Consider the following 14024-nt stretch of genomic DNA (forward strand, 5'->3'; position numbering starts at 1 on the left):
AGGAAGAATTGCACTACATAGTTTTAAAATTACAGTATATAAATATATACATAATATATAAAGTGCGATTGCTAGGTGTTCCTGAGATTGCTAGTATTCATATATTTTGAGGAAAGTTCTGAATTTAAGAAAATCTTCACCATCAGCTGCTGAGAAAGGGAAATGGTCCTTAAAACGGTATATGACCAGCACAGACAGGAATGTGTGCTCTGGAACGTGCTCACATCTTAGTCACCAGGTTTTGTGGGACGATATGCTCTTCTTCCACTAGTGTGGTTAACAGCTGCACGGAGGTCGTCGGTACAGTACATCACTATAACGAATCCCACACGTGCTTGATATGATCTAAGTCGAGTGAGTGGAGAGGCCTGTTCATTCGCCAAAATTTCTCTTATTTCATGAACTCTTCCACCTGCCCTTTCCGACCTGAGCAAGAATTGCCATCCAAAAAAAAAAAAAAAAAAGGCATCAAGACCGAATGCTCTTCCGAAAAGATGAACATGTGAAAGGAGTAAAATGTCACAATAATATCGACTGGTCACAGTACCTGGTTTTTAAGATTTGAAATTTGTACGCCCATGCGACATTATACACGTTAAACTCCCAGCCAGTAAAACCTGGGCCACCAAAACGGTCATAGTGCGATAATGTTCTTTGTTCCATTACGTGTTCCCATTTCTCGCCGAATGACAGTACGTCCGAATCACTACTCAAACTGAACCTGTTCTCATCCCTTAATAGCACGCTACCAAACTTCATCTTGGCCCAGTCCCTATGCTCTCGGCACCATCCAAATGGTGCCGCCGACGCCCAGATGCAGATAGAGCACGAGGAACTGTTTGTACAGTACTGTAGAGATCACTGCCACTATGGAGTGTGAGACTGCGTGCCTTGCAGACCTGTTAATTGTGCTTACGTTTGCACCCACTGTATGACTTTAATCTCTCCTTGCCTTTTGCCAATACAGAGACCATCAGCTGCTGTAGTTGAGCTGCGTCAACCATTACCTCTCCTTCGGTCAGAAGTGCCTGTGTTTCAGACACACCCCATGGCCAATACCAACTCCTGGGCTATCCTCGTCACACTTCACCCTTCCCATTGACTTATTTCTGTTGATCTGGAATGTTAGTAAAGGCAGATTCGGTTAATTTCGCTTAGAGGCAATACGTGTAGAAGTTATAGTATCTGCAATGAACTACAGCTGTTTGTATGAACATAAACTTTATACACTGAATCCCCATAGAAATTGGTAGAGGCATGCGTATTCATATACACAGATATGTAAACAGGCATAATAGGCCGCTGCGGTCGACAACTCATATATAAGACAAATGTCTGGCGCTGTTGTTAGATCTGTTACTGCTCCTATAATGGCAAGACATCAAGATTTAAGTCATAGTCGGCGCATGAGCTATGGTGCACAGCATCTCCGAGGTAGCGATGAAGTGGGGATTATCCCTCATGGCCATTTCACGAGTGTACCGTGAATCTTAAAAAATGAGATCGACAAGAAGTGCAACATGGCTAAGCAGGAATGGCTAGAGCACAAATGTAATGATGTAGAGGGTTATCTCACTAGGGGTAAGATAGATACTGCCTACAGGAAAATTAAAGAGACCTCTGGAGAAAAGAATACCACTTGTATGAAAATCAAGAGCTCAGGTGGAAACCCAGTTCTAAGCAATGAAGGGAAAGCAGAAAGTAGGAAGGAGTATATAGAGGGTCTATACAAGGGCGATGCACTTGAGGGCAATGTTATAGAAATGGAAGAGGATGTAGATGAAGATGAAATGGAAGATATCATACTGCGCGAAGCGTTTGACAGAGCACTGATAGACCTGAGTCGAAACAAGGCCCCGGGAGTAGACAGAATTCCATTAGAACTACTGACAGCCTTAGGAGAGACAGTCCTGAAAAAACTATACCATCTGGTGAGCAAGATGTATGAGACAGACGAAATACCCTCAATCAAGAAGAATATAATAATTACAAATCCCAAAGAAAGCAGGTGTTGACAGATGTCAAAATTATTGAACTATCAGTTTAATAAGTCACAGCTGCAAACTACTAACACGAATTCTTTACAGACGAATGAAAAAAAAAAAAAACTGGTAGAAGCCGACAATACTGACCTTACGACTTATGAAGAAAGATTCAGCAAAGGCAAACCTACGTTTCTAGCATTTGTAGACTTAGAGAAAGCTTTTGACAATGTTGATTGGAATACTCTCTTTCAAATTCTAAAGAGGCAGGGGTAAAATACAGGGAGCAAAAGGCTATTTACAATCTCTACAGAAACCAGAAGGCAGTTATAAGAGTCGAGGGCCATGAAAGGGAAGCAGAGGTTGGGAAAGGAGTGAGACAGGGTTGTAGCCTCTCCCCGATATTATTCAATCTGTATATTTAGCAAGCAGTAAAGGAAACAAAAGAAACTTTCGGAGTAGGCATTAAAATCCACGGAGAAGAAATAAAAACTTTGAGGTCCGCCGATGACATTGTAATTCTGTCAGAGACAGCAAAGGGCTTGCAAGAGCAGTTGAACGGAATGAGACACTTGAAGTAGTAAAAGAGTTTTGCTATTTGGGGAGCAAAATAACTGATGATGGTCGAAATAGAGAAGATATAAAATGTAGACTGGCAATGGCAAGGAAAGCGTTTCTGAAGAAGATTAATTTGTTAACATCGAGTATAGATTTAAGTCTCAGGAAGTCGTTTCTGAAAGTATTTGTATGGAAGTGAAACATGGACGATATATAGTTTAGACAAGAAGAGAATAGAAGCTTTCGAAATGTGGTGCCACAGAAGAATGCTGAAGATTAGATGGGTAGATTACATAACTAATGAGAAGGCATTGAATAGAATTGGGGAGAAGAGTTTGTGGCACAACTTGACAAGAAGAAGGGACCGCTTGGTAGGACATGTTCTGAGGCATCAAGGGATCAGAAATTTAGCATCGGAGGGCAGCGTGGAGGGTAAGGATCGTAGAGGGAGACCAAGAGATGAATACACTAAGCCTATTCAGAAGGATGTAGGTTGCAGTAAGAACTGGGAGATAAAGAAACTTGCACAGGATAGGGTAAACAAAATTGTTCAAATGGCTCTGAGCACTATGGGACTTAACATCTATGGTCATCAGTCCCCTAGAACTTAGAACTACTTAAACCTAACTAACCTAAGGACAACACACAACACCCAGCCATCACGAGGCAGAGAAAATCCCTGACCCCCGCCGGGAATCGAACCCATGAACCCGGGCGCGAGAAGCGAGAACGCTTCGCACTACCACGAGATGCGGGCACAGGATAGGGTAGCATGCAGAGCTGCACCAAACCAGCCTCAGGACTGACGACCACAACAACAACAAACCGTGAATCTCAGGAATCCGGTAAAACATCAAATCACCGACATCGCTGCGGCCGAGAAAAGGAGCCTATATGAGCGGGACCAACGACGACTGAAGAGAATCATTCAATTTGATGCAAGTGCAGTTGTTCCGCAAATTGCTGCAGATTTCAGTGCTGGTCCAAAAACATCTGTCAGCGTGTGAACCATTCAACGGAACATCATCGATATGGGCTTTGTGAGCCAAAGGTCCACTCGTATACCATTGATGACTGCACAACACAAAGCATCACGCCTCGCCTGGGCCCGTCAACACCGACATTCGACTGTTGATGACAGGAAGTATGTTGCTGGTCGGACGAACCTCGTTTCTAATTGTATCGAGCGGATGGACGTGTACGGGTGTGGATACAAACTCATGAATCCATGAACCCTGCATGTGAGCAGGGGACTGTTGAAGATGGTGGAGACTCTGTAATGGTGTGTGACGGGTGAAGTTGGAGTGATATGGGACCCCTGATACGTGTAGATATGACTCTGACAGGTGACACGTACGTAAGCATCCATTCATGTTCATTGTGCATTCCGACAGTCTTGGTCAATTCTAGCAGGACAATTTGACACCTTACACGTCCAGAATTGGTACAGAGTGGCTTCAGGAACACTCTTCTGACTTTAAGAACTTTCGCTGGCCACCAAACCCCCAGACATGAACATTATTGAGCATGCCTTTGGCGGGAGCCTTGATCGGATCTCTGCGGCATGAACGACCTGTTTCTCGTACGTTGATATCCACGGAAGTAAACTCTGTCCTGTGAGCATGACGCCTGTTGGGAAAGAGTTCTCTTTACATTCGTGCTGCTTTAAGGCCACTAAATCCTGTAGCGAACCACGTTAAATGCAGGTCTTCCAACTCACGTCACGAGTAGCGTTACATCTTTGACCACACGTCATGCACTCTACTCAGTAAAACATCTCACCACTGTCACATCACAACCTGCAATGGACAGCTAACACCACCGGTAAGCGTTCGTGTTACACAGGTGGATGCACCGGTGCGATGCATTTAATCGTCACCAGACACACGCCCTATTATCTAACTGGTTGAGTGGTTGTGGGGGAGGTGACCAGACAGCGAGGTCATCGGTCTTACAGGTTTAGGGAAGGCGGGGAAGGAAGTCGGCTGTGCTCTTTCAAAGGAACCATATCGGCATTTGCCTGGAGTGATTTAGGGAAATCACGGAAATCCTAAATCAGGATGGCCGGGCGCGGGATTGAACCGTCGCCCCACCGAATGCGAGTCCAGTGTGCTAACCACTGGGCCAACTCGCTCGGTATATTATCTAATTAGCCGTGCATAGTATGTCTGTGTGGTGGTCACGTGTGTAAGATATTTATCAACCACTGTCTGTTCCAGTGTACAGCTGAAACCAGGGATATTTGCGAGAGTGTGGCAGAACTGCATATGTCGTTGCAATACATGTGCTGAAACTGGCGGTCGTCGCTTTGAACAATTAAAACGAGCTGCAGTGTTGTGTGGTGTACACTGTGTATGTCCGTAACACAATAACTGCGCATATTCGATCACTAGTTCCCTATCTCAATATAGCCGGTTGTGGACCCACTATCATATTTTTCAATTTGACCCAAATCTATCACCTCTTTCAGTGTGACCCAGAAGGTTTGACACTGTATATTTCAGTGAGTGGCAACACTCCTTACAAGAAGCTTTCAGTCATTCGTCAACTACTTCTTCCCTATTTACTGTAGAAAAAAAATCTGACAATTTGGTATCCACTCTAAAGTTATTGAATAATTCATAAATACATTGTAGACCAAAGACCCAAATCTAGAAGCTTAACTGTGGAACTCCTTGAACTACGTCTTTGTGGCGCACCTTGGCCCATTTTCGTGTACTTTACGTTACAAAAACGCAATCCCCGGACATTGCAAGACAATTGAAAGGAATTCCAACAGAATCACAAGCAAATGGTATTGAGTAACATATTTTTAAGTTTTTAGAAAGGAAATGCCTCAATCGAAAAATCTTGTATTGCTTTCAAATTTTAAAATATATATGCTGTAGCAACACTCAAGCGTGGGTTATTACTGCTCAGTATTTGGTACCGTCTCATCATACTTCGGCTCCATGATGCGAAAATCACATCTCACCTACTGACATTTTGCGGACTGAATGTCGCTGGTTTCTTCCTCATGTTGTGTTCCGTATTACTAGTGCTCTGTGTCCCAGTTTAAAAATTTTAGTCTGGCCAGGGAACAGAGCGTTGCGAGGTTGAGAGCACCGTTTTCCAGTACAGCTGCCGCGGGAACCATGTTAATATCACGGCTGGCTGGTAACAGGCGCGCCAACCCTCCAGCGGAAGCAAGTCTACAGTTATAACAAGTGGAACGAACCTCTCTGCTTCAGCATGCACACACAGTGTTACACACTAGAAACCTTACGATGAACACAGCCTCCAATTATGATATATTCAGAGTCGGTCACGGGTAATGTGAATCCGGTTGGCTCTTTTATGTTGTTAATTTTGCATTTAAAGACTCTCTTTCTCCCATAACACTCTTACAATGTCAATAGGGTGGGTGACTAGCGTGAAAGTGGCTGGTGTTTTCGTACAAATATAGCATTACATTAGCACTGAACTGGTCGCTTTGAAATTCTAAGGTCAGTATACTAGGCGTGCTGGGAAATAATGCCTACAAATTATTTATGTGGAAACCCTTCAAGCTTTACAAATAAAACAAACGTTATTAACATTCTACGTCTTTATTCTACGTGTCCACATATTTGGAGCCCTTTGCTGCTAGAGGGCTCCGAATTGTTGTGTACAGCATGCCGCTGTGTAAAGTAACTATGTTGGTGCCTGAGTACTAGTGTGCTGTAATCGAGTGCGGAATTCGAAGAATTCAATCGCACATGGAGCACCCTTTCTTTCAGCATGACAACACACGACCACACGCGAGCCCTGCGACATCTGCTGCAACAATCTGACGCCTTGGATTCTCCGTCACTGATCATTTTACACGCAGTCCCGACTTGGACCCATCACAATTTCATCTACTTCATAAACTTAATGAACAACATGCAGACGTGAAGAATAAAGTTGCAGAATGTTAATAAGGCTTATGTTACTTAAAAAGCCTAAATAAGAGTTTTCACATAAAAAATTTGAAAGTATTAGTTTTCAGCGTGTTCTCGTAGAACTGCGGAAGACGGTTATGTGATCACTACCACTGTCGTAAATCGTGACAGTCAAGTGATATGCCTGTGCCTATCGGTTATACGGAAGCACCTCAGTAAGATGGGTGGAAATGCAGTTACTAATAATAAGCCCGGTTGGGAAAGAAGGAGATGGAAGAGTAACACCTCGTAAAAGAAACCTTGATCCAGCTGGCCCGGCTGGTAGTACCTTGTAGGGCCCCTTACCATGGTACAGGTGAAGAGGATCAACGGCTTTGATGGCGAATGAAGATGAAGATCTCCCAGACAGAGAAGGCACAAGAATTCTCTTCTTAAAACCGAAGGGGCGTCTGTTGTGGAAACCACAGGCAACTTGGTCAGCGACTGTTCATTAAGTGGGTGCAGATGTAGCAACTGCTCCAGGAACTAACAATCTCTGGTTCTATACAACCAGCGTAGCTGGACAAAATTTAATAAGAAGCACTATGGTTCGTGAGAGCAACAACAACGTTACCCCAGGCGGTAATCAATCCACCCGTCGACAGGTGACAACCGGACATTCGGATTTTGGAAGACGCGGGCAACCACGAACTCAGAGAAAGTCCGAGTTCTCCGACAAACTACCCAATAAAACACCAACACACATTGGTATATTTCATAGCAATACACTAATACAACCTAGAAAGCTACTCAATCTTACTACAGAACTCGACAGACAAAGAGTTCTTTTACTAGCAGTTCAGAAAACACGATATACTGACGCTGATACCATAGATTATGGTAACTACCGCATATTGAAGAGCAAAACTGATAGAGTACTTGGCAAATCTGCCCCATTGCTGGGGATGGCGATACTTGCACACAAGAAGATCGTAAGACAATAGAAGAATTACCTGACGATTGGAAGTGTGCACTTATCCATCCCCTGCAACAAAAAAGGAGACAGAACGGACGTAAACAATTACCGAGAAATTTCACTTTTACCAGTCACCTACAGGATCTTCTCCTCATGCCTATTGCAGAGAACAAATTGAACACAAAATTGGGGAGTACCAAGCGGGTTTCCGACCTGGACGTTCCTGCCCTGAACTAACTTTTAATCTAAAAACAACGTTGAAATACAGAGATATTAGACATAAGCCCACCATACGTACATTCGTCAACTTCAAGAAGACGTACGACTCAGTCGAACGTAAATCCCTTGTCAACACACTAATAGAACTCGGACTTGATCAGAAGACACGTAAGCTCATTGGGCAGACACTCTCCAACACAACCTCTAAAGTAAAATTCATGGGGGAAACTTGGAATATTTTGAGATCAGAACTGGAGACAAGGAGACGGACTATGTCCAATACTGTTCAATATCATTTTGGCCAAAGTAATAAGGGAATGGGAGGGTGAGCCTAGAAAAGGTGGCCTATGGAAACCAATGAAGATTGGAAAGAAAACTGAAGTCGCCTGCCTAGTCTTTGCCGACGATCTTACAATTTTGACAGACAGTGAACAAAATGCAATACATCAAATAGAAATACTCAAGGAATGCGCTGAGAATGTTGGCTTGCAAATTTATTTTGAGAAAACGGAATTTATGTGTACACTATTAAACGTACAGAATCTCACCACAAAATATGGATGGATAAACAGAGTTTCACATTTTAAATACCTAGGGGAAATTTTGGAAGCAACTGGACTAGAAAAAAAATAATCAAGAATCTCGATCACAGAAACTAAAGAGATCCTGCAGTGGAACACACCAACTTTACAACAAAAAGTTCTTGTCCATGCATGCAAAATCAGGCACTACAGCTCCGTAATTGAACACGAGGTGTTATACGCAACAGAAACCTTGTCACTCCATAACAAGACGCTACTAAAAAATCTACAAAAAGAATAACGAAAGATCATTAGGAAAATACTTGGACCACGGTAAACTGCAGCTGGATATAGACTGCAAAGCAACAAAACTACACAGAATATTTCAAATATTGCTGCTGACATTAGAAAAAGACGTCTAAAATTCTATGGACACATACACAGACTCCCTGAGTACAGGCACACACGCCATATACTCACAGCCACTGAAAACGGTAAAGGGTAGGACTTGGGGGGAACAAGTATGAAGAGATCTTACTCATGCTCAACTCGGCATTCAGGACACTGCAAACCGTAACATCTACAGAAGCAAAATAGACAAGTGGGAAGACCAGTCAGAGATAGGGGCCAAAAAAGACCGGTACAAAGTGGACGGATGAAAGAAAGAAAGCCATGAGCGAGAAAATGAAGGTGTCATGGAAAAACCGCAGGAGGAACTGTAGAAGCTTCACGTGGTTCACAAAGGGTCTACTACGTGTATAATAATAATAGTAATAATAATTTACATCTACATCTACATCCATACTCCGCAAGCCACCTGATGGTGTGTGGCGGAGGGTACCCTGAGTACCTCTATCGGTTCTCCCTTCTATTCCAGTCTCGTATTGTACGTGGAAAGAAGGATTGTCGGTATGCTTCTGTGTGGGCTCTAATCTCTCTGATTTTATCCTCAGGGTCTCTTCGCGAGATATACATAGGAGGGAGCAATATACTGCTTGACCCTTCGGTGAAGGTATGTTCTCGAAACTTTAACAAAAGCCCGTACCGAGCTACTGAGCATCTCTCCTGCAGAGTCTTCCACTGGAGTTTATCTATCATCTCCGTAACGCTTTCGCGATTACTAAATGATCCTGTAACGAAGCGCGCTGCTCTCCGTTGGATCTTCTCTATCTCTTCTATCAACCCTATCTGGTGCGGATCCCACACTGCTGAGCAGTATTCAAGCAGTGGACGAACAAGCGTACTGTAACCTACTTCCTTTGTTGTCGGATTGCATTTCGTTAGGATTCTTCCAATGAATCTCAGTCTGGTATCTGCTTTACCGACGATCAACTTTATTTGATCATTCCATTTTAAATCACTCCTAATGCGTACTCCCAGATCATTTATGGAATTAACTGCTTCCAGTTGCTGACCTGCTATTTTGTAGCTAAATGATAAGGGACCTATCTTTATATGTATTCGCATCACATTACACTTGTCTACATTGAGATTCAATTGACATTCCGTGCACCATGTGTCAATTCGCTGCAGATCCTCCTGCATTTCAGTACAATTTTCCATTGTTACAACCTCTCGATACACCACAGCATCATCTGCAAAAAGCCTCAGTGAACTTCCGATGTCATCCACCAGGTCATTTATGTATATTGTGAATAGCAACGGTCCTATGACACTCCCCTGCGGCACACCTGAAATCACTCTTACTTCGGAAGACTTCTCTCCATTGAGAACAACATGGTGCGTTCTGTTATCTAGGAACTCCTCAATCCAATCACACAATTGGTCTGACAGTCCGTATGCTCTTACTTTGTTCATTAAACGACTGTGGGGAACTGTGTCAAACGCCTTGCGGAAGTCAAGAAACACGGCATCTACCTGTGAACCCGTGTCTATGGAGCTCTGAGTCTCGTGGACGAATAGCGCGAGCTGGGTTTCAGACGACCGTCTTTTCAGAAATCCATGCTGATTCCTACAGAGTAGATTTCTAGTCTCCAGAAAAGACATTATACTCGAACATAATACGTGTTCCAAAATTCTACAACTGATCGACGTTAGAGATATAGGTCTATAGTTCTGCACATCTGTTCGACGTCCCTTCTTGAAATCGGGGATGACCTGTGCCCTTTTCCAATCCTTTGGAACGCTTCGCTCTTCTAGAGACCTACGGTACACCGCTGCAAGAAGGGGGGCAAGTTCCTTCGCGTACTCTGTGTAAAATCGAACTGGTATCCCATCAGGTTCAGCGGCCTTTCCTCTTTTGAGCGATTTTAATTGTTTCTCTATCCCTCTGTCGTCTATTTCGATATCCACCATTTTGTCAACTGTGCGACAATCTAGAGAGGGAACTACAGTGCAGTCTTCCTCTGTGAAACAGCTTTGGAGGAAAACATTTAGTATTTCGGCCTTTAGTCTGTCATCCTCTCTTTCAGTACCATTTTGGTCACAAAGTGTCTGGACATTTTGTTTTGATCCACCTACTGCTTTGACATAGGACCAAAATTTCTTAGGATTTTCTGCCAAGTCAGTACATAGAACTTTACTTCCGAATTCATTGAAAGCCTCTCGCATAGCCCTCCTCACAATACATTTCGCTTCGCGTAATTTTTGTTTGTATGCAAGGCTTTCGCTATGTTTATGTTTGCTGTGAAGTTCCCTTTGCTTCCGCAGCAGTTTTATAGCTCGGTTGTTGTACCCCGGTGGCTCTTTTCCATCTCTTACGGCCTTGCTTGGCACATACTCATCTAACACATATTGTACGATGGTTTTGAACTTTGTCCACTGATCCTCAACACTATCTGTACTTTTGTGTTGAGCCGCCAGGTACTCGGTAATCTGCTTTTTGTCACTTTTGCTAAACAGAAAAATCTTCCTACCTTTTTTAATATTTCTATTTACGGCTGAAATCATCGATGCAGTAACCGCTTTATGATCGCTGATTCCCTGTTCTGCATTAACTGATTCAAATAGTTCGGGTCTGTTTGTCACCAGAAGGTCTAATATGTTATCGCCACGAGTCGGTTCTCTGTTTAACTGCTCAAGGTAGTTTTTAGATAAAGCACTTAAAAATATTTCACTGGATTCTTTGGCCCTGCCACCCGTTATGAACGTCTGAGTCTCCCGGTGTATATCCGGCAAATTAAAATCTCCACCCAGGACTATAACATGGTGGGAAAATCTACTCGAAATATTTTCCAAATTATTCTGCATGTGCTGAGCCACAACAGCTGCTGAGCCCGGGGGCCTATAGAGACATCCAATTACCATGTCTGAGCCTGACCATCACCCAAATCATTTCACAATTCGAATCTCCGTCAATTTCCTTCGATTCTATTGCACTTCTTATCGCTATAAACACGCCTCCCCCTTCAGTGTCCAGCCTGTCTCTGCGGTATACATTCCAATCTGAGTTTAGGATTTTATTACTGTTTACATGTGGTTTCAGCCAACTTTCTGTCCCTAGTACTTATATGGGCGTTGTGACCGTTTATTAATGAGAGCAGTTCTGGGACCTTTCTATAGACGCTCCTGCAATTTACTATTAGCACATTAATATTGTTATTCCCTGTTGCATTTTGCCTACTTCTGCCTTGCCGCGTCTCAGGAGGCGTTTCGTCGGGCCTAGGTAGGGAATTCTCTAACCTAAAAAACCCCCATGTGCACTCCACACGTACTCCGCTACCCTCGTAGCCGCTTCCGGCGTGTAGTGCACGCCTGACCTATTCAGGGGGACCCTACATTTCTCCACCCGATAGCGGAGGTCGAGAAATTGGCACCCCAGCTCTCCGCAGAATCGTCTGAGCCTCTGGTTTAAGCCTTCCACTCGGCTCCAAACCAGAGGCTCGCGATCGGTTCTGGGAACGATACTACTCTGATTCCACCCCGCGAGCGAGGCTTTCCGCCTTCACCAACTCCGCCAACTGCCTGTACGAACTGAGGATGACCTCTGAAACCAGAGGGCAGGAGTCATTGGTGCTGACATGAGGAACAATTTGCAGTCGGGTGCACCCAGTGCTCTCTATCGCCGCCGGTAGGGCCTCCTCCACAACTCGGATGAGACCCCCCGGCAAGCAGACAGAGTGAACACTGGCCTTCTTCTCCGACCTTTCCGCTATTTCCCTAAGGGGCTCCATCACCCGCCTATCGTTGGAGCTCCCAATAATTAATAAACCCCTCCCCCCCGTGTGCCTGCTCTGACCTTGCTGAAGGAGCAGCCACATGTCCACTCACAGGCAGAGCGGGCGATGCCACACAGCCAGCCTCCACATTGACCCTCCAATAATAATAATGAACAAATATCCTGCTGGCATCTGTCTCGCGTTTTTCGGACGACGTTTGTTTGGTGATTTTTCCGCTTGCGTAGGCGGTGGTGGATTGGAGTCCAGCTCCCTGCCGCAGACTGTATGTACCCGGTGCGCCAACATGAACGGACTTCTCTGCAGTCATTGCCGCTGCGGTTCTTCCCTTGCTACTATACCTGCAACGTCCGTTGCCTGCAGCACACAATCCAGGATTCGTTCACCTTGAGGCTTACTTCTTCCTTGTCGAATCTGTTGTCATGTTTGTGTATTCCTATAACTTCCCTGAACAAGCTAGTGTGATAATAGCTCTTGTCCACAACAAAAAATTCACCGATGAATAAAACGATATTTGCTTACAATATACACTCCTGGAAATGGAAAAAAGAACACATTGACACCGGTGTGTCAGACCCACCATACTTGTTTCGGACACTGCGAGAGGGCTGTACAAGCAATGATCACACGCACGGCACAGCGGACACACCAGAAACCGTGGTATTGGCCGTCGAATGGCGCTAGCTGCGCAGCATTTGTGCACCGCCGCCGTCAGTGTCAGCTAGTTTGCCGTGGCATACGGAGCTCCATCGCAGTCTTTAACACTGGTAGCATGCCGCGACAGCGTGGACGTGAACCGTATGTGCAGTTGACGGACTTTGAGCGAGGGCGTATAGTGGGCATGCGGGAGACCGGGTGGACGAACCGCCGGATTGCTCAACACGTGGGGCGTGAGGTCTCCACAGTACATCGATGTTGTCGCCAGTGGTCGGCGGAAGGTGCACGTGCCCGTCGACCTGGGACCGGACCGCAGCGACGCACGGATGCACGACAAGACCGTAGGATCCTACGCAGTGCCGTAGGGGCCCGCACCGCCACTACCCAGCAAATTAGGGACACTGTTGCTCCTGGGGTATCGGCAAGGACCATTCGCAACCGTCTCCATGAAGCTGGGCTACGGTCCCGCACACCGTTAGGCCGTCTTCCGCTCACGCCCCAACATCGTGCAGCCCGCCTCCAGTGGTGTCGCGACAGGCGTGAATGGAGGGACGAATGGACACGTGTCGTCTTCAGCGATGAGAGTCGCTTCTGCCTTGGTGCCAATGATGGTCGTATGCGTGTTTGGCGCCGTGCAGGTGAGCGCCACAATCAGGACTGCATACGACCGAGGCACACAGGGCCAACACCCGGCATCATGGTGTGGGGAGCGATCTCCTACACTGGCCGTACACCTCTGGTGATCGTCGAGGGGACACTGAATAGTGCACGGTACATCCAAACCGACATCGAACCCATCGTTCTACCATTTCTAGACCGGCAAGTGAACTTGCTGTTCCAACAGGACAATGCACGTCCGCATGTATCCCGTGCCACCCAACGTGCTCTAGAAGGTGTAAGTCAACTACCCTGGCCAGCAAGATCTCCGGATCCGTCCCCCATTGAGCATGTTTGGGACTGGATGAAGCGTCGTCTCACGCGGTCTGCACGTCCAGCACGAACGCTGGTCCAACTGAGGCGCCAGGTGGAAATGGCATGGCAAGCCGTTCCACAGGACTACATCCAGCATCTCTACGATCGTCTCCATGGGAGAA

Source organism: Schistocerca gregaria, chromosome 3 (genome assembly GCF_023897955.1).
Source record: "Schistocerca gregaria isolate iqSchGreg1 chromosome 3, iqSchGreg1.2, whole genome shotgun sequence".
Classification (NCBI taxonomy): domain Eukaryota; kingdom Metazoa; phylum Arthropoda; class Insecta; order Orthoptera; family Acrididae; genus Schistocerca; species Schistocerca gregaria.